The sequence below is a fragment of the Phocoena phocoena genome, chromosome 10 (assembly GCF_963924675.1).
Source record: "Phocoena phocoena chromosome 10, mPhoPho1.1, whole genome shotgun sequence".
Lineage (NCBI taxonomy): Eukaryota > Metazoa > Chordata > Mammalia > Artiodactyla > Phocoenidae > Phocoena > Phocoena phocoena.
Window position 1 is genome coordinate 83,133,318 of NC_089228.1, and position 19,656 is coordinate 83,152,973.

The 19,656-nt window shown below is 42.1% G+C and overlaps 4 non-coding genes and 1 pseudogene across 4 annotated transcripts; 3 read left to right on the forward strand and 2 right to left on the reverse strand.

Annotated features, from left to right (window-relative positions):
- Positions 1 to 1,296: 1,296 nt before the first annotated feature.
- Positions 1,297 to 1,369, reverse strand: TRNAM-CAU (transfer RNA methionine (anticodon CAU)). The gene has a single exon. It is a non-coding gene; the product is annotated as a tRNA-Met (tRNA).
- Positions 1,370 to 2,216: 847 nt separating this feature from the next.
- Positions 2,217 to 2,298, forward strand: TRNAL-AAG (transfer RNA leucine (anticodon AAG)). Its single transcript has one exon. It is a non-coding gene; the product is annotated as a tRNA-Leu (tRNA).
- A 3,737-nt stretch (positions 2,299 to 6,035) lies between these two features.
- Positions 6,036 to 6,107, forward strand: TRNAQ-CUG (transfer RNA glutamine (anticodon CUG)). Its single transcript has one exon. It is a non-coding gene; the product is annotated as a tRNA-Gln (tRNA).
- Positions 6,108 to 6,548: 441 nt separating this feature from the next.
- Positions 6,549 to 6,664, reverse strand: TRNAL-CAA (transfer RNA leucine (anticodon CAA)). Its single transcript has 2 exons — positions 6,627 to 6,664; positions 6,549 to 6,594 (listed from the first exon to the last, which is right to left on the reverse strand). It is a non-coding gene; the product is annotated as a tRNA-Leu (tRNA).
- Positions 6,665 to 7,346: 682 nt separating this feature from the next.
- LOC136129668 (ubiquitin-like FUBI-ribosomal protein eS30 fusion protein) lies at positions 7,347 to 7,765 on the forward strand (annotated as a pseudogene).
- The last annotated feature ends 11,891 nt before the right edge of the window (positions 7,766 to 19,656 follow it).

Sequence of the window (19,656 nt, forward strand, 5' to 3'; positions counted from 1 at the left end):
AAGTAGTTACCACCTTCTAGGGCGAAGGGGAAAAACGGGTAGGGGTTGGGCCTCTGAGGAAGAGCACAAAGAGAATGGTGGTTGGAATCAACTACCATTGTTGGAGCAACCCTGACTGGAATAGCAAAATTCAGAAAACAGTTCCTCTTCTCTTCTCCTGCCTCCCCGGCTCCTTCTAGTTCCTCTTATTGACAGAACCTAAGAGAAAGCCAACTGACAAAGTTTTAGATATGTAATTTGCAGATGGCCAGAGCCAACATCAAAGAGGAGGGTGAATTTGAAGCTGAGCGGGAATGGATTAATAGTAAGGGACACAGCTTTGAACAGTGCTTGGCACATAGCAGGTGCTCAATAAATATCTGTTCAATACCTCCCACTCAACAAGCTGAGATGTTAAGAGCTGGATATTAAATATCAATCTTGCTTTTTTTAAAATTAATTTTTATTGGAGTATAGTTGCTTTAAAATGTTATGTTAGTTTCTGCTGTACAGCAAGGTGAATCAGCTATACATATACATATATTCTCTCTTTTTTGGATTTCCTTCCTGTTTAGGTCACCAGAGAGCACTGAGTTCCCTGTGCTATACAGTAGGTTCTCATTAGTTACCTATTTTATACACAGTAGTGTATATATATCAATCCCAAGCTCCCAGTTCATCCCACCCTCCCTTCCCCCCTTGGTATCTATACGTTTGTTCTCTGTGTTCTTATTTCTGCTTTGATTCTTGCTTGTTTTTATTTGAGCCAGGTGCTTATCCTGTCTCTCTAAATATCACTTCTTCTTTCTTCGTTTCCTGCTTCTCTTGTTACTCTTTCCTGTATTTTGCAGTTTGGATGACCTAGAGACCCAGTCAAGAACACTGGAAGCAGGAAAAGAAGTCCAATGCAAAGAGACTGGGGGAGGGGGGGAATGTTTTCTTTTTCATGTAGGATGGCGTTTGTGATCTGGTGGTAATTCCAGAAGAATGGCAAAAGATAATCAGTAATTAATAGAAATGTTTTGCACATCATACTGCATCTTCCACATCCCCAGTGTAACCCTCCATCCCCTTCTCCCTCTCAACCAGTAAGTTTCTTGACCTTAATGTTTTTGCAACAAGTCAGTCTAAAAGTCTCCTAGCTCTATCTACAATTGGTATAAAAAGACTTTTGGAGTATTTAATCTTACTGAAAATTACTATTTTGTATCTGAACCGTACACGGTTCTGTTAAACAAAAAAATTCCCTTTTAGTTTCATCAAAGCAATTTCCTCCGAATTTTCCTTTTATACGCAAACGGAAGAAAAGGTTGACGTTGCCCCCTCTGAGGTTCGAACTCAGGACCTTCAGATTATGAGACTGACGCGCTGCCTACTGCGCTAAGGAGGCAACTGCGACTGCCACTTATATACCACATCTACCAACTGTATTAAAGGAATCATTTTAGAATTCTCTGAATCACAGTGTTTCAAAGGAAGGCGGAACCATGGTTTAATTCGCCTCTAAAATATTCGAAGTTTGGATGGCAAAGCCACACAGAACAAGGTAAGGGCCCGACTACCGGCCCAGCCACGTTTCCCCTGCAAACTTTCCTGCGAAGACTTTAGGGGCGGTGAGGGCAACTGAGTGCGGACTTTGCAGAAGTTCTGCTCGGTATGACCGGGGCCTGTGGAGATGGGCTACCTTCTGAAAGGCAAACAAGACTTAAATAACAAGGACCGTACTCTTTGCCTCCCTCGTGAGGTTCCAAGGAGGAGCTTGGTCTCCTGAGATAGATGAAGGAGGGCGAGGAAGGGAGGGGGCCTCAAGATTCTTTCCTCATTTCTCCTTGGCAGCTCCCGGGCTCAAGCCAAACGCCCAGACTTGCTCACTCCTGAAGTCCGGGGGCTTACTCTCTGAAGTCCAAGTGGATCTGGAACCCACAGCATCCACTGGAACTGTCAGTCTGCGTGACTCCTTTTTCCTATGCTGATGACAGACGGGGCAGGAGACTCCTCCCGCGCCACCTGCGCCGTCGCCGTTCACGGTGAACCTGGGAGCCATGAGAAAGCAAAGTGTCAGGCGTCAGGGGGTTGTCGGGTTGTGCTGGGAGTGGAGCGGGGAACGCTGGAGGAAGGGCCCGCGGAGACAGCTCAGAGTGGCGGGGGCACGGGTGGGGTGGGGGGGAGAGAAAAAGGACCTGAAACGGGCGCGGTTTGGGTCAGATGAGATGCATGTAAAAGCGTATGTCGTAGGGGGTAGCGTGGCCGAGCGGTCTAAGGCGCTGGATTAAGGCTCCAGTCTCTTCGGGGGCGTGGGTTCGAATCCCACCGCTGCCAGTGACCTTTTGCCCTTCACCGTTGTCTGAGTAGGTACTTTTTCATGTCCAATATACACCGTTCTCACAGGCTCCAAGTTCAGGTAGGTTCCTCTCCTACCACTTCTGCTATTCCCAGAGGCCAGAGATAACGCCCATATGCACTGTCCCCCAAAACAGTGTTCAACACATGACAGGCCTTCAACTGATTATTTCAATTAACAAAAAGTTAATGAGCATCTACTCTGCGTGGTACTTACTCCGTTATTGTAGTTTCATCACCCAATAGTTTCGAACGTATAACAGACCTTCATTTAATTCATTCATGTAAAAAAAAAGAAAAGAAAAGAAAAGGAATCAGCTCCTACTATGTGTTACCTACTAGGTACTTAGGCCCCGTAGATACAGTTCTTACTTATTACCTTATTCAATAAATGGTGGAACAGTGAGTAGCTGTCAGCCTCCCTGAATCCACTTGCAACTGGAGACAGGTCCTGCCTGGCCGCGGTTCTCAGCATCCCCGAAGCCTTCTCATTTCACATTTTGAATCCTAATTATGCTGATCTGAGCTGTGGCGACTCTACGCAAGGCGCCTCGCCTTGCCACTCAACTGCCTCTCAGGTCACACGGTCTAGAGGCGCTTCCCCCCTCACTGTGTGCGTCTCTGCGTCTTCCATTGGGCGTCCTCAGTCTCTGCTCCAAGCAATTCTCTCTGCCCTCAAAGCTTCTTATCCTCTACACCTCAGCAAGGTAGTTGCTCTCTCCTGGAAGCCTCCCTTGATCTCTCCCTCCAGAATTACAATTAGGCACTGAGGAGCTGGAAGGAAACAAAGGAGAGGGTCCCTGCCCTGGTGCAGTGTAGAGAAGACAAGCATTAGACGCATAATGGCCCCAAGATGATACAATTTCTACGGTAAAGAATGCAACTGAACTATGAATGACATTGTAGATATATAGTTACCAAAATAAAGGACGGTACGACAGTACAATGTATAGAAGAACACACTTCAATGTTTCCAGTGATAACAGTGTCAGAGGATAGGGAAGGGGGAGATTATAAATTCTACTTTAGGCACTTTTGTTTGAGTTGTTAGGATGAGTAGATATTTATTTCATAAGTCGAATAAGTGAATCCACGAGTCCACAAATGAATTGTTCAAAAAAATCCCAGTCTGATAAATACCGCGAAAGAGAAATGGAACGTGCTGGGGAGCCTGTAGCAGGCCTCAGCTTAGCCATCCCTTCTTTGGCAGGCTTTCCTCATTGCTACCTGCCCTTAATTGGGTATTCCTGTTGGTATGCTTTGGCCATGCTCTGTTATCACTTGATCCATCACTTATTTTAGCATTTATCATAACTTTGGGAAATTTTTGTGTAATCATCTGCTTTTCCCCATGTGTCATAAGCTTTGTCAGATATAGAACCATATTTCTCTCACTTCCCCACATCATGAAAACTAAATAGATATTTGTAGTAAGTATCAGTGAATAAATATATAAATACATGAAAGAATATCTTTCTAATTGTGAAATGAGCAAGGTACACAGAGCTGAGGATCCCGGAAGATGTTGAGGTCTTCAGTTTGAGGTAGAGTCATGTGTTCTGAAGCCCCATTTCTACAGGACACTCCAGCTAAACTTGGTTCTTGACTCTGATTACGCCACACTGACTTGCTCTTTCTGGATTCAGCTCTGCTACCAGGTTACTGCAAATCATTCTTGCGCAGATTGCCAGGGATCACATTACTTCTGTATTGTGGGTCCCAGTCATCTCTTCCCCCAGTCATCCCCCTCAGCAGTCTTTGTTTGCATTCACCTTGCAATATTTATGAACCAACGATGAGCGATTCCAAGTGAAAAGTGTAGTCTTCTGAACTCCACACTCACAAATAAATAAACCAACCCACGGCCATCTGTACTATCTTCCAGCTCTATACTCCCTATCCTTTCCTGGGATATAAATGTGCTAAGATGAAAAACATTCATTTACACCCCTTCTGCCTTGCCTATCCTCAGAGAGCAGTTTAAAGCTTATAATTGAATAGTGGGCTTTTGAGGTTCTGGTGTAGTTTTAAAACCAATGGACATTTTTCTTTAAGAAATAAGCCTGTGGCTCATGGAATAAAAAGTGTGCCACCTATACTGGGGAAGAAAGACTTGGTCCATTATTCAGCTGGATCTGAGATAACTTAGACCGTCTTTTAAGGCTAGGAGACTCAAGAAGATAGAACGGAGAGTTTATGTGCATGGAGGGAAGGAATAGACACTTAGGAGAACTCTATGGTGACCTGGCCAAAAGTCTTTGAATTTCACTGCTTCCCTCTCCACCTTCCAAAAGATATATGCCCTTCAACCCATATTTATTGAGTAGCTATTTCTTGACAGGCACCTTGCTTGGATGGAGTTACAAAAAAAGGATGAAAGCCAGAAAATGATTCAGGGATTCCAAGCAATTCAGCCTTGGGAGACTACCAGAGGCACATGAAGAATGACTGGCCAATAATTAATATTTAGACTGACTAAAGTAGTAATTTATACCTGAGTGTTTCTTCCAGTGATGCTACATGTATGATCTCTTTATTATATGTTGTTCTTAACAGTTAAATAATCATGCTATGTTAATAAAGTTAAAGTTTAGAGAAATAAATGACTATACCCAGCACTATGACGTCCTCTCTTGGCCATCCACATTCGAGGACATATTTGTGTGGCCATATGAACACTGGAATGTCTACCTGGGAGCTAGGACCTGGAAAGGAGCCCCTCACCCCCCAAAAAGCAACAATCATGCCCTTTAGGCTTGTCAGATTTAGCCTATGGAGAGAAGGAAAAAGAAACATTCAAAACAGTCCAGCGCTGGGCTACCTGATTATTTATTCACTCGTTCGTTCATTCATGCATCATTCATTCATGCATGCATTCATTCATTCCACCTTTCATCTAGGCGTTCATACAACTAGCCATTGATTAAGCTTCTACTATGTACCAGACCTTAGGGTGTTAAAGAGGAATGAGAACCGGTCCTGCACTTAAGGCATCTCGGAGAGGGAGGACAGATTTTAAAATGGCAAGGCCATGATTACAGCTAAGCAGGAAGCACCAAGAAACTCCAAGTTGCTCTGGAGGCAAGTATCCTAGAATGAATAAGCGAAGCTGTAGAAAAAAGATATTAACGTTTTTCTCCCTTTTGAACGACAAGATTAAAATCCAATTTGCCTTTGCGTGGGTCGGAAATGAAGGCAAAATCAAAACCTCCAGAGGTATCCATTTTCTTGGATCAGGATCCTGCCCTGACCCTGACATCAAGGGATGGAAATCTGGGAAGCAGGCTCAGTGGAAACAATCAGTGAAAGTCCCCTCCCACCCACCTCCCATCCTTGCTTTTGGCTTCTCCGTCGCCCTTCGGCTGAAAGAGCAGAGATTTTCCATCCCTCCAAAAAACGCCCCCATAAATGAAAACAAACAAACAAATCAATTAGGAAGAAGAGGCAGAGCTTTCGGTTAAACTGGCACGTTTCGTTTTAAATTGTTTTCTATACATCTCTCTCATCAAAAAAATTTTTTTAATTAAACAGCACAAGGATAAAATAATTTTAAATGAAGTACAATCTATAACAATTTTGAATCACTATGTTGTATACCTGAAACGAATATAGTATTGTAAATCAACTATACCTCAATTGAAGGAAAAAAAAAAAAAAATAGAAAGCACAAGGAAAGAGATATCAGATGGACAGTGTAGAAACATTGTTGCAACAGGGGTTCCATGGTGTAATGGTTAGCACTCTGGACTCTGAATCCAGCGATCCGAGTTCAAATCTCGGTGGAACCTTACCTTTTCTTTTCACATCCCAATCCTGTAACAGACTGAACCACGCTGCTTTCAATTTCCGCACTTTAATTTTTGATGGGTTCGGGCAGTGAGAAAGGACGTGAGACTACGATGCTAGTGGCCCGTGAGCTCAGGAGCAGCCTATAATCACCGAGTCTGTGTACATGTCTTTCTGTTCCCACCAGACTCATTTTTCTCCCAGGACTCCCCAGGGTTAACGAGCGTTTAGTAAAAGCGCCTTTAATGAACAAACCAGAGTGCAGAGCAAAACGTGATCCGTGATAAGTAGCAACCAAAACGGAAAAGAAAGAGTCTTTCTTTTCCTAATCGAGGGTCCGTCGTTAGGACTGTAAAAGGGAAAGTAGAGAGAAGAATGAAGGGAAACAAAAAATGGCTGAGAAAGTGGTAGTGGTTGCTTTTAGAGCAGGAGGAAAAACAGTCTGTCAGAAGTGGGATTCGAACCCACGCCCCCATTCGGGGACCAGAATCCTCTCTGGAAGGAAGCTTGAAAGACTACAGCTTGAGTCTGGCGCCTTAGACCACTCGGCCATCCTGACAGCCCAACACGGTTGTCCCAAATGAGTAAAATCTGCAATTCTGCTGGAAGTGCACTCACCATGGGCTGTTAAATTCTTTGGCAGTCTAGGGTTTATCCGAAAAAATGGGAATGTAAATCCTTAAAAATTAACTGAACCTTCTTTCTCAGTAGAGCCAGCAACTTTGACTGAACTCGCGAGGCTTTCCTCTCAGTCCAGGGTATAATTTGGCATTTCTCTCCTCTCCCTTCTTTCTGCCTTTCCCTGCGAGCCCCGGGGCACTGAGGCTCAAGGATCCTAACAACCCGGAACCGACCCCGGACTGGACAAGAGAGAACTCCCTTTATTCATTCCCAGAAAGGACACAGAGCACGGGCTCTGTTCCCGAGAAGATGCCTGGCAAACCAACCGAATTGGCGGGAGCTCAGCGGGGAAGAAGTGAGCGAGCCAGTGTAGACCTGGGGAGAAAACCGGCGAGTTAGTATAGACCAGAAAGGGGCATGGTGAGTGCGGTTTAGGGGCCTAGAGCATGAAGACTGGATGTGGATGTGAGTTGCAGAAAGTAGTAACCAATAAGAAAAAAAGATGAAGTGGAATTCATCAAAACTAAAAACTTCTGTTCATCAAAAACGCCATTAAAGCTCTTTCTTCACGACTCCATCTTCGCGGTAGCGGCAGTGGTGCCCACGGTTCAGTGGCCGACATGCAGTTCTGTGTCTTCGCCCGGGAGCTACACACTCTTGAGGTGACAGGCCAGGAGACAGTCGCCCAAATCAAGGCTCATGTAGCTTCCCTGGAGGGCATCCCTCAAGTCGTGCTCCTGGCAGGAACATCCTCATCCTAGAGAATGATGCTACTGTGGGTCAGTGTGGGGTGGAGGCTCTGAGCACTCTGGAAGTAACCAGACACGTGCTTAGAGGTGAAGTCCATGGTTCCCTGGCCAGTGCTGGGAAAGTAAGAGGTCAGACTCCCAAGGTGGCTAAACAGGAGAAAAAGAAGATGGGCCAGGCCAAGAGGTGTATGCAGTACAACTAGGGCTTTGTAAATATTGTGCTCACCTTTGGCACGAAGAAGGGCCCCAATACCAACGCTCAGGTCCTTTGTAATCCTGGCTTTCTCTAGTAAAGTCACTTAGCCCAATCAAACAACTACAACAACAACAAACACCATTAAAAACGTGTACAGGAGAGGCCCTGTGAGAACACAGAGACAAGGTGGCTGCCTGCACATCAAAGAGAGAGGCTGACACCTTGACCTTGGACTTCCAGTCTCCTGAAAATATACCGAAAACATTAATTTGTGTTGTTTGAGCCACACAGCCTCGTCTTTTGTTACGGCAGCCAGAGCAGACTAATACAAACGTCTTCCATGGTGGCTGAGGACTCTTAAGAGTCCAAGGCAGAAGATGTCAGTCCTCTCATAGGCCAGGCCCAGCATCAGTGTAGAATCATTCTGCCATACTCTCTTGGTCAGAGCATTCTAGGCAAGTCCAGATTCAAGGCAAGAATAGGTTGTACCTCTCGATGATGCATGTCACATGCATATGGAGAGGAAGGAAACTGATGGTGACCATGCTGGAAGTAGTTACCATCCCTGCCCCCACCTAGCCCCAGTGGCCTGTAAACTTCATAAAGGCAGGAAGCAGAGGGTATTTACCAGGCACCCTCCGCTCATATCAAAGTGCTGGTATTCAATGAAATCCCCCAAACCCTTGTTGTTTGAAAGAATGGGTCAGATTAGCTTTTCCCCCCACTGTCTCCAAAGATTTTATCCTCAGGAAATGGAAGACAGTTAAATGTCAGTAAGCTAATTGCCAATTCAAAAAGAAATAATATTCAGGGAATTCACTGGCAGTCCAGTGGTTAGGACTTGGTGCTTTCACTGCTGGGGCCCAGTTTGATCCCTGGTCTTGGAATTAAGATCCCGCAAGTCGCACGGTACAGCCAAGAAAAAAAAATTTTAATGACTAAAGATAATCACATTTTTCAGTGACAGCATTACCTGAGTATGCCTTGAATTCTTCTATCCTGTATCATATCTTAGATTGCTCTTTAATCTAGGACTCTTTACACTGGTCACTAAAGTAATAACCTACACCAGGGAATGTTGTTATGAGAATTAAACGAACTCAGCAATACTGGTATCTGATTAAAAAAAAAAAAGTTGTCTAGCAGAGACCTGGGTCAGACAGAGAGGCCACTTACTGTAGTGGTTAAAGCTTAGACTCTGGAGCCAGTCTACCTGGATTCTAGTCTTGGCTCTGTCTTTCACCGACTCTGTGACCTTAGACAATTTAGTTAACAATTTCCCCAGCCATAAAATAGAGATCATGATACTAGCACTACCTTGTAGGATCTGGAAGGATTTTGTGCTTTAATGAACAGAGCCCAGTATATACTAGCTTCTAAATAGGTACTTACTAAATGAAACACCCATCTCTCCTTCTCCATCAACCTGAAGGAATAAGAGGAAGAATATGCAAATCAATTATTCTTAAAAGTTTCCTGATTTTTTCCCTCTCCTCTTTATTCTCAGTCCTCCTTTAGATCCATAGTAGTCCATCCTGAGAGTTTTCCCTATGGGTTCTGTTTCAGTGGGGTTGCTGGGAGCTGGTCAGAAAACTACAGAGCCACACCTGTTCAGAAGGAGATCTCTTCCCAAAGTGCAAGCAAATTCCTCTCCTTTATCAGAGGTCTTACTCTCTCTCTCTGCTTCCTGCTCACTTCATGACTGCACACCTCTTAATTTCTCTGTTTTAAGATGACTCTCTCCTCCTTGCCTGTTTCAGCTTCATTCTCCATAGAAATAGCTGAGAATGGCACTGAGTCTCCTGATTTTTTTCCTGCTTACCTGCCCATTCCTGTGTTTCTATTAGCTCTTACCCCACTAATGTCCTCTTGTGTCATTATTGCAATAGCCCCCAAATCAGTCCTCCTGGTTGGTATTGCCTTTACTATGGCTTGCACCATCAATACGTCACTCCTATGCTCACAAAGCTTCAATGGAACCTCCCTCCTATAAGGGTTGAGGATGCAGAGTCTGTCCTTCACAAGCAATTTTATCGCCATTGCTTTGTTTTCATGAATTTATGTAGCCAAATTTATCAGTACTGCCTGTCCAAATTTTCTTCCACGTAGTCACTCCTAAACTTATTCCAAAACAGATTCTCTCACAGCTTGTCAATATCCTCCCAATAGTTTACTTATTAATGTTCTTATAGGTGCCACAAAGGATTTGAGATAGTTGAAAAGAGTATTAACCATACAATAAAGTATTAGAGTTTTAAACTTTGAAAGAAAAAAAATGTCAGAGAGCATATGCCTTGAGTTCTTTGCTTGTAACCCTTTGTAGTCTCTTGCCTAGCTCTCTATAACTACCCCTCCTTTTTTGTAACTTTTAAATTATCTGTACTGTATTTTCTCTAACAAAATAATATGTGCTTTTAGTAAAATAATAATATGTGCTTTTAGTAAAAATAAAATATGTATTGCAGAAATGTATAACCTAAAAAGTAGGGAATTCCCTGGTGGTCCATTGGTTAGGACTCCCTAAGATTCCACAAGCCACATGGCGCAGCCAAAAAAAAAACCTAGACAGTAAAAAAGTCACTCATAATCTATCCTCTCCTCCCAGTCTTTCCAGTACACCACACACTTATTAGTTTTGTTTATATTCCTCTGGTATTGTTTCAGTATTTACATTAGTATATTATTATTTTGCAAAAAATTAATTTATTCTACATAACGTACTGCAACTTGTTTTAACATGACAACATAAGTTGGATATCTTTTCACATCAGTATACACATTTGTTAAAATGACATATAATGACAATAACATTGTAGCATGTACCATACTTTTTAAATTAATTTTTTGGACAATTTTTTTCTTTGCTGTTTTCTTTATAACAACTTTGCATCTCACTCCTTGTTTTTCTCACATAGTCTCAACTAGACCAATACCTAGATTTGAATAGTAAATATATTTTAAAATAGCAAGATAAATGCTGTCTTAGAATGGAAAATTTCAGAGGATGTGGAATGAACAGACCACTATCTCAAAATGAGATACCTTATGCTTTTTTACTGTTAAAAGAAATTTCAGACCTTATTTATAAATGAGCCAATATTCCTCAAAATCAAAAAGTAAATTTCTGAAACAAAAGTCATTCTTCTGATCAAGCAAAACCGTTTTAAACGTTTAAAATTTAAAACAGAATATCCATTTCTCTGTGCAGAAAAAAGTAATTTAAATACTTGAGAATTCATTTGTGTCCTTATTTCTTAATTTAGTTTGTTTTGCATAATTAAGGCATGCACATGGTATAAACTTCAAAGGGTAGAAAAGATCCACCCACTTTTCACCCCAAAGCAGAAAGGCCTCCATATTACTGGGAGTCCTTTGATCACTTCTCTCCAGCATTCTTTAATTGTGGATACCCTCCATTTTGCTTTCTGCATCCCCCTCCCCAGCCATCCATCAACTCCAAGTCAATGAGAGAGCAAAAAACAGCAAGACGCTGAAAAGGAAGGAAATATGGTGTTTCCTACTTTGTCTCCTTTCACAAGCTACCCTGAAATGCTCTTCCAAGCTGGGATAAAATGAATGATGAACAGCAGGCTTTTACTTATACTAATGATGAAATAAAATTCATATTTTATGGCAAGACAAGAAAAATGTAAACATAAAACTTTTCTCTGCCTGTTTGGACCTCCTCCCTCCCCTTTAGTGTATATAGTTCATCTGTATTAACCAGACCTCCTCAGGAGGTAACATTCCTTCTTAATCTTGTAAAGGCTCAAGATGACCCTCTACTCGCTTTGTACATGCAGATCTGGATTATGTAAACTGTCAGTATGTCATTTGATGTATAACTCTTTGTCTCAAAAATGTATATAACTGTACTTTGACCTCTAACCGGTGGTCCTCAGAGCTTTCTGAGAGACTCTGGGGTTATAATCTTCAGGTTGGCTCAAATAAAATTTTCTATTGCTTTCTTAGATTGACTATTAACTTTTTGTCAACACTAAGTTTGAGACAGTTCTAATATTTTTTTTTTTGTTTTTTTTTTTTTGTTTTTTTTGCGGTACGCGGGCCTCTCACTGTTGTGGCCTCTCCCATTGCGGAGCACAGGCTCCGGACGCAAAGGCTCAGTGGCCATGGCTCACGGGCCTAGCCACTCCGCAGCATGTGGGATCTTCCCGGACTGGGGCACGAAACCGTGTCCCCTGCATCAGCAGGCAGACTCTCAACCACTGCGCCGCCAGGGAAGCCCCAGCTCTAATATTTTTATGAAGGTTTTATCATCCTGCGTTCTTGGTATTTGTGTAGTCAGGAATTTGGCCTCATCTAAAGAGACGTCTGGCCTTTGTCTTCTTCTGGGAGGTAACTTCTAAACACTAGGAATTTCCCTAGTAATAGGAGTATTTATTCCTGGTGGTCCCCTCAGAACACAACTGAGAGTTTAGCTCATGAGATGACTCAGCATGGGGCATACACATACTTCTCAGGTCTGTTTCATAGGGACTTTTGGCTTTTGACTGAGGGAAGATGTTGGAAAATGAAGGAGAGAGGCAAAGGATGAGGGCCAAGGAGGGTTTGGCCCTGGCCATGTTTCACATGATGTCTAGGACAGCATCGTTCCCTCTCACTATATTTGAATCAAAGTGCTGGGCTAGGAGAAACATAGCCCTGACCAAGTGGGACTATTTTTAAGTTACGCTCGTAAATAAAAAGCTATTGTGGAGTAGAAGAACCTTCTGAATAGGACAGCCTTCAAAGACACAGTGATGATTTACCTTGATTTATCTGGGATACTTCCTATTTCCACCTGTTGTCTTTGTATAATTATTAAGAGCACCCACTGTCTCTCTCAAAGGTGTTCAAGTTTGGACAATGAATTAAATGGCCACCATTTTTAAAAAGAGGGTTCAGTTATTTGGGACAAGTGACATTTTGTCCTTTCTCCATCCTGTCTCGATTATGAAACTCCAGCAGCCATCCTGGACTATGACATGATCTTGAGGGTTAGGTACCATGCTCAAGAATGATGCAGCATACACAAAAATAAGCTCAAAATGGATTAAAGACCTAAATGTAAGGCCAGAAACTATCAAACTCTTAGAAGAAAACATAGGAAGAACACTCTATGACATAAATCACAGCAAGATCCTTTCTGACCCACCTCCTAGAGTAATGGAAATAAAAACAAAAATAAACAAATGGGACCTAATGAAACTTCAAAGCTTTTGCACAGCAAAGGAAACCATAACCAAGACCAAAAGACAACCCTCAGAATGGGAGAAAACATTTGCAAATGAAGCAACTGACAAAGGATTAATCTCCAAAATTTACAAGCAGCTCATGCAGCTCAATAACAAAAATACAAACAACCCCATCCAAAAATGGGCAGAAGACCTAAATAGACATTTCTCCAAAGAAGATATACAGAATGCCAACAAACACATGAAAGAATGCTCAACATCATTAATCATTAGAGAAATGCAAATCAAAACTACAATGAGATATCATCTCACACCAGTCAGAATGGCCATCATCAAAAAATCAAGAAACAATAAATGCTGGAGAGGGTGTGGAGAAAAGGGGACACTCTTGCACTGCTGGTGGGAATGTGAATTGGTTCAGCCACTGTGGAGAACAGTATGGAGGTTCCTTAAAAAACTACAAATAGAATTACCATATGACCCAGCAATCCCACTACTTGGCATATACCCTGAGAAAACCAAAATTCAAAGAGAGTCATGTACCAAAATGTTCATTGCAGCTCTATTTACAATAGCCAGGACATGGAAACAACCTAAGCGCCCATCATCGGATGAATGGATAAAGAAGATGTGGCACATATACACAATGGAATATTACTCAGCCTTAAAAAGAAATGAAATTGAGCTATTTGTAATGAGATGGATAGACCTAGAATCTGTCATACAGAGTGAAGTAAGTCAGAAAGAAAAAGACAAATACCGTATGCTAACACATATATATGGAATTTAAGGGAAAAAAATGTCATGAAGAACCTAGGGGTAAGATAGGAATAAAGACGCAGACCTACTGGAGAACGGACTTAAGGATATGGGGAGGGGGAAGGGTGAGTTTTGACAGGGCGAGAGAGAGTCATGGACATATACACACTAACAAACGTAGTAAGGTAGATAGCTGGGGGGAAGCAGCCGCAAGGCACAGGGATATTAGCTCGGTGCTTTGTGACAGCCTGGAAGGGTGGGATGGGGAGAGTGGGAGGGAGGGAGACGCAAGAGGGAAGACATATGGGAACATATGTATATGTATAGCTGATTCACTTTGTTGTAAAGCAGAAACTAACACACCATTGTAAAGCAATTATACCCCAATAAAGATGTTTAAAAAAAAAAAAAATGATGCAGCAGAAAAACAGAAAGTGACTAAACCACTAAGGATGATGAATCTGCCATACTAGCCCTGAATTGCCTTCTTCTGGTCTTCTTTTACATGAGGGAGATAAAAACCCTTTTCTGGGCTTTCCTATCATATGCAGGAGAACCTAATTGTAAAGGATATAGGGCCCAAGTGACTAAACAGTCAGAATAGGGGAAGGTGATGTAGCAGATCTTGTGGATGTTTCACCAGCATCCAGTCTAGTCCACTGCATAGTACCCAGGAGGTCTACAGAGTTTTGACTTCAAGGATGGGTCTCGGCTGGCACTGACCTGTGAGTATCATCTTCGCCCCCTTGCCACATTAACTGGTTCAGGGATGGGTAGTAAAAGCCAAATGTAAGCCAAGCAGCCCATAGTGTTCCTTTAAACACAGGGCTTTGTTTGACTGGAAAAAGACAAGACATGGAAGTTGTGATGTGCAGAAAATTTTAAAAACTTTTTATTCTGAGATTATTGTAGATTCACATATAGTTCTAAGAATAATAGAAACCCAGTATACTCTTCACCTAATCTCCTCCAATGTTACTATCTTACATAAGCATAGTACACTATCACAATCAGGAAATTGACGTTGATATCATCCACCAACCTTATTCAGATTTCACTTGTTTTTATATGCACTTGTGTGTGTGTGTGTATTTAGTTCTATGAAGTTTCATCATGTGTAGATATCACATGTGATTAACACCACAGTTAAAATACAGAACTGTTCCATCACAAGGATCCCTTTTATAGTCACAGACACCTCCTTTCCCCCTTCTCAATAAACCATAAACCACTACTCTGTTCTCTATCATTTTGTCACTTCAAGAATGCTATACATGGAATCATACAGAATATAACATTTCGAGACTGACCTTCTTGACTCAGTATAATTCCCTTGAGATCCATCCAAGTTGTGTATTTCAATAGTTCATTCCTTTTCATTGCTGAAAAGTATTCCATGATATGGATGTGCCACGATTTGTTTAACCACTCATTATTGAAGAATGTTTCCAAGTTTGGCTATTATGAATAATGCTTTATGCAAACTTTTGGTGTGAATGTTAAGTTTTCATTTCTCTGGGTTAAATGTCCAATGACATATAGATTTGAGACTCAAAACCGCAGCAGCCATTTGGCTACCTCATCAGAGAAACCTCCTCTGACCACCCAATATAAAATAATGCCCCAATCACTCTTCATCCTCCATATCCTGATTCATTTTTCTTCATGGATCTTTCATACTACGTATTTATTTCTTAGCTTGCCTATTATCCATATTGCTCCCTAGAAAGCAAATCCATGAGCCCAGGAACTTGGTTTTGTTCCCTTCTGTATCCTGGAGCCTAAAAGAGAGCCATGGTACACCCTCAACAAACACTTAAATGAATGGATGGATGAATGAATGAATGAATAAATCTCAGACATCTTTCCATATTAGTATATATAGATCTAACTCATTCTTTTTGGTCCCTGCATACTATTCCATTGTATGCCTGAATAGTATTTTCATTAACCTGTCCCCTATTGAAGCATATTTATATTGGTTCCAGCATTTTACAAATGCAAACAATGCTATAATGACAATCCTTATACAATCATCTTTTTTTAAAATAAATTTATTTATTTTTGGCTGCTTTGGGTCTTTGTTGCTGCACACAGCCTTTCTCTAGTTGCAGTGAATGGGGGCTACTCTTCCTCGCGGTGCACAGGCTTCTCATTGCAGTGACTTCTCTTGTTATGGAGCATGGGCTCTAGGCACGCGGGCTTCAGTAGCTGTGGCATGCGGGCTCAGTAGTTGTGGCTCGCGGGCTCTAGAGCACAGGCTCAGTAGTTGTGGCGCACAGGCTTAGTTGCTCCGTGGCATGTGGGATCTTCCCAGACCAGGGCTGGAACCCACGTCCCCTGCATTGGCAGGAGGATTCTTAACCACTGTGCCACCAGGGAAGTCCAATCAATCATCTTTGTACAGATGGGAGAGAAGAGGAGTAGATGGTTCAAAGAGTATGTGCATTAAAATTGTTTTTCTTAAGCTATTACTAAGTTGCTCTCAACAATGTTCTCCAAATTTACCCTCTCATGGTATACTGGAATGCCTGTTTCCTCATGTTCTCACCAATACTGGGTATTGTTGAGCTTTTTAGTCTTTATTCATTTCATAAATTAAAAACAACATCACATTAATTTATTAATAGTGAGTTAAACTTCTTTCCACATGTTTATTAACTTGTTCTTTTCCCCTGTGAAACAAGGCAGGACCCGTGGGGCCCTCCCTGGTACAAACCCTTCCTGTGTCCATAGACTTTATTCAGCCTCCTTGAGCTTCCCTGAGTTCTAAAGAGCAGATTCAAACAGTTGCTAATCAGGGAAGGGAGGGAATGAAGAAGGAAAGGAAGAGCAGTCACGAAACAATAGTGCACCCTTGGGGCAGGGTCCTGGTTCCTCCTCAAGGAATATATATGACAACATATATACTGAGTTCTTCTGCCAGAACTAAGGTCCTCACCCAGGTGGAGGATGGTAACGTCAAGCTGAACACAAGATTTCTGGAGCACTGCCTGTCCTGTTACCTCACCACCAACCAATCAGAAGAAAGTCACACACCCTGCAGGCCTCACCCCAAATTTTGCCTATTAAAAACTTCTCCTCCAAAACCATTGGGGAGTTTAGGGGTTTTGAGCACAAGCCACCCTTTCTCCTTGCTTGGTCCTGCGATATAAACCTTTCCCTGCTCCAAACTCTGACATTTTTGTTTGTTTAGCCTCACTGTTCATTGGGCACAGGAACTTGGGTTTGAGAACAAGATTTGGGTTTATTTCTCAGTTCCCAGTCTATTCTATCGATCTATCAGCTTATTCTTACTTTAATTATTGTAGCCTTGTGTTTTTCCTATTTTTTATTTTTATATTTCCAGACTAACTTTAGCATCACTTGGTAAAGACAGATAAAAGAGGAGAGAGTGGAAGCAGAAATATCTTAGGCCTTATCAGGTTCTACTCAGTTTGGTGCCTGGAAGAAGAATGGTCCAAGGAGAAAGGGGTCAACAGTGTCAAACGCCTCAGGAACATTAAGATAAAGGCTGAAGAGTATCCTCTGGATTTAGCCAAAACTAACAGAAATTACTGGCACCCTGAGGGCAGATAGGTTGTGTTGATAGGGAATTTATTTTTAAATAGGTGGGAATTTATTTTAAGATAAAACACTTTATTAATAAAAATTATATTTATTAGTTAGGTTTAGTTTCCGTTGCATATGCAGACAATCCAAATAGGTGGCTTAAACAGGACAGCTGCTTTAGTCTCTCTTACACATATAATTAGATGCAGGTACTCTGCAATGAATAAGGACCCAGGCTTCCTTTACCTTTTACTATATCATCTTAGTGCAGGCTTCCATCCTCAAGATTGTCTCATGGTCCAGGACAGCTGGTCAACCTCCTACCATCACGTGCACATTCCAGGCTGGAAGAATTAGGAAGGGGGAATGTTAAAAGGGTATGCTTTGCAGCTGAGTAGTCTTCTTTTAAGAAGCATTCTCAGAATGACCACCCAAAACCTTCCACATGGATATCACTAGCCACCTACAATCTCAGGGCCATGTTGAAGTGTGAAAGAAGCGCTAGGTGAGTTGGTGTTCCTGAGCACATCCATAACCAGCTGGACAAGATTTCATACAGCAGAGCTGCCTTCATGAATATACCATAGTATTGGCAGTAAAGGCACCTGGAAAGTATCTTTCAGCTGGGCATATTGCTACCTGGAATAAAACTTAAAGGAAGGAGTGGAGATTGGCTATAAAGTAGTCAATGACAGTCCCTTCCATATTGTGTTAAGGTTGAAAAGCACTTATTAAAATAAATAGCTAGGGCTTCCCTGGTGGCGCAGTGGTTGAGAGTCCGCCTGCCAATGCAAGGGACACGGGTTCGTGCCCCGGTCCGGGAGAATCCCGCATGTCTCAGAGCGGCTGGGCCCGTGAGCCACGGCCGCTGAGCCTGCGCGTCCGGAGCCTGTGCCCCGAAATAGGAGAGGCCACAACAGTGAGAGGCCCGCGTACCGCAAAAAAAATAAATAAATAAATAAATAAATAAATAAATAAATAAATAGCTGTACCAGAAGTCCCAAACTGGAGGTGAAGTCAATTTCATCTTGCAGAGATGATTTTTACAATTTTTAGTTAGTTTCCAACACTTGAAAGTCAATCAATTTCACATAAATCTCTAGATTTCTGCCTTCTCTTGAAAATCAAAGATTTGGCAATATGCTGGGCTCACATTCTCAATAAGAAGTAGCTGCCTCATCTGTCCTCCAGTTATTCGCTGTCCCCATCTTTCCCTGTTGCGACCCTGGACTGGCCTGCTCATTTAAATTACCTTCTTGTCTCCAGAGGCATTTGTGTTTGCACCCTTTACAAATGAATAACTGTGATAAAGATAAGAAGTACACATAAAATGTGACAGTAGAATCATTAAGTTAATTGATTATTAGTCTAATAATTCAACAAGTGTTGAAGTCCTTTCACGTGATTAAATCTATGTGCAAGGCATAATGGAGATCATAGAAGGTCTGGAGAGAAGTCTCTGTCCTCATGGAGTTACTAAAGTATCTGACCTCAGTTTATTTATGTATACTTTATACTTGACATATAAAGTATGCTGGACTATGTGAGAGCACACATCACTTCCTATTCTAAAAGTGTGCCCTGAATTAGAACCTTGACAGACATGTAAGAGTTATTGCAGTGTTATGTAAATAGGTTATAGAAAAAGACTAGAAACAGGGAAACTGGTGGAATTGGTCACATTCAACCAGTCACTAACTCATTTAAAACACATTTGCAAACTGACATTGTTGAAATCATTTAGGTCAAAGTATAGTAATGTAAATTAAATTAACACAGGCAAGCCTGCCCAAATTCAATTAAATCTAGAGGAAGGACAATACTGAGAAAATAGCAAAGGAAACGAGGAAACACCAAGGTAGGGATGAGGGAACAACGCAAAAATTTTTTTTTAACTTTACTGGATAATGAAAAGAGCCTGTGTCACCCACAGGATTCCCAATCTCCCTATACTTCAGGAAGGAGCAAGCATGTTTAGGTTCTATTCAACACAGCTCTTTGCAGTGGGTACTTTATTATTTTAATGGATAAGCATACTTAGGGTTTAAAAAGTAAAAGTTGTAAGGAAGTCTCCCTCCTTGCTGGGGTATAATTGTTACCATTTCATCAGAGAGGAAACTGAAGCTCAGAATGGTAAACCAGTTTGCTTAGGCACGATAGGAAGCAGCAGAACTGGGCTTGTCTGTTTCTGTCACAGAAATGTTGCCGCCTGATAATTAAGCCTTTCTTTTTCGAAACAGAATTGCGAGCGCCTGTAAATGGGGTTTGTTTGATAAACCTCCCCACAGGCCGGGTGGGGCTCAGTCTGCAACCCTCATCCCTCCGGCCTCCCGGGGAGGCCAGATGTCTCTTCTTACCACACCAACACAAAGCTAGCTTTCTCTCGCCTTTGCTGAGGCGTGGGCACCAGACAGGAAACCCAACAAAAGACCAGGGATCCAGGCCCAGGGCCGCCGAAGCTCGGCGGCGGGCCCGGAGC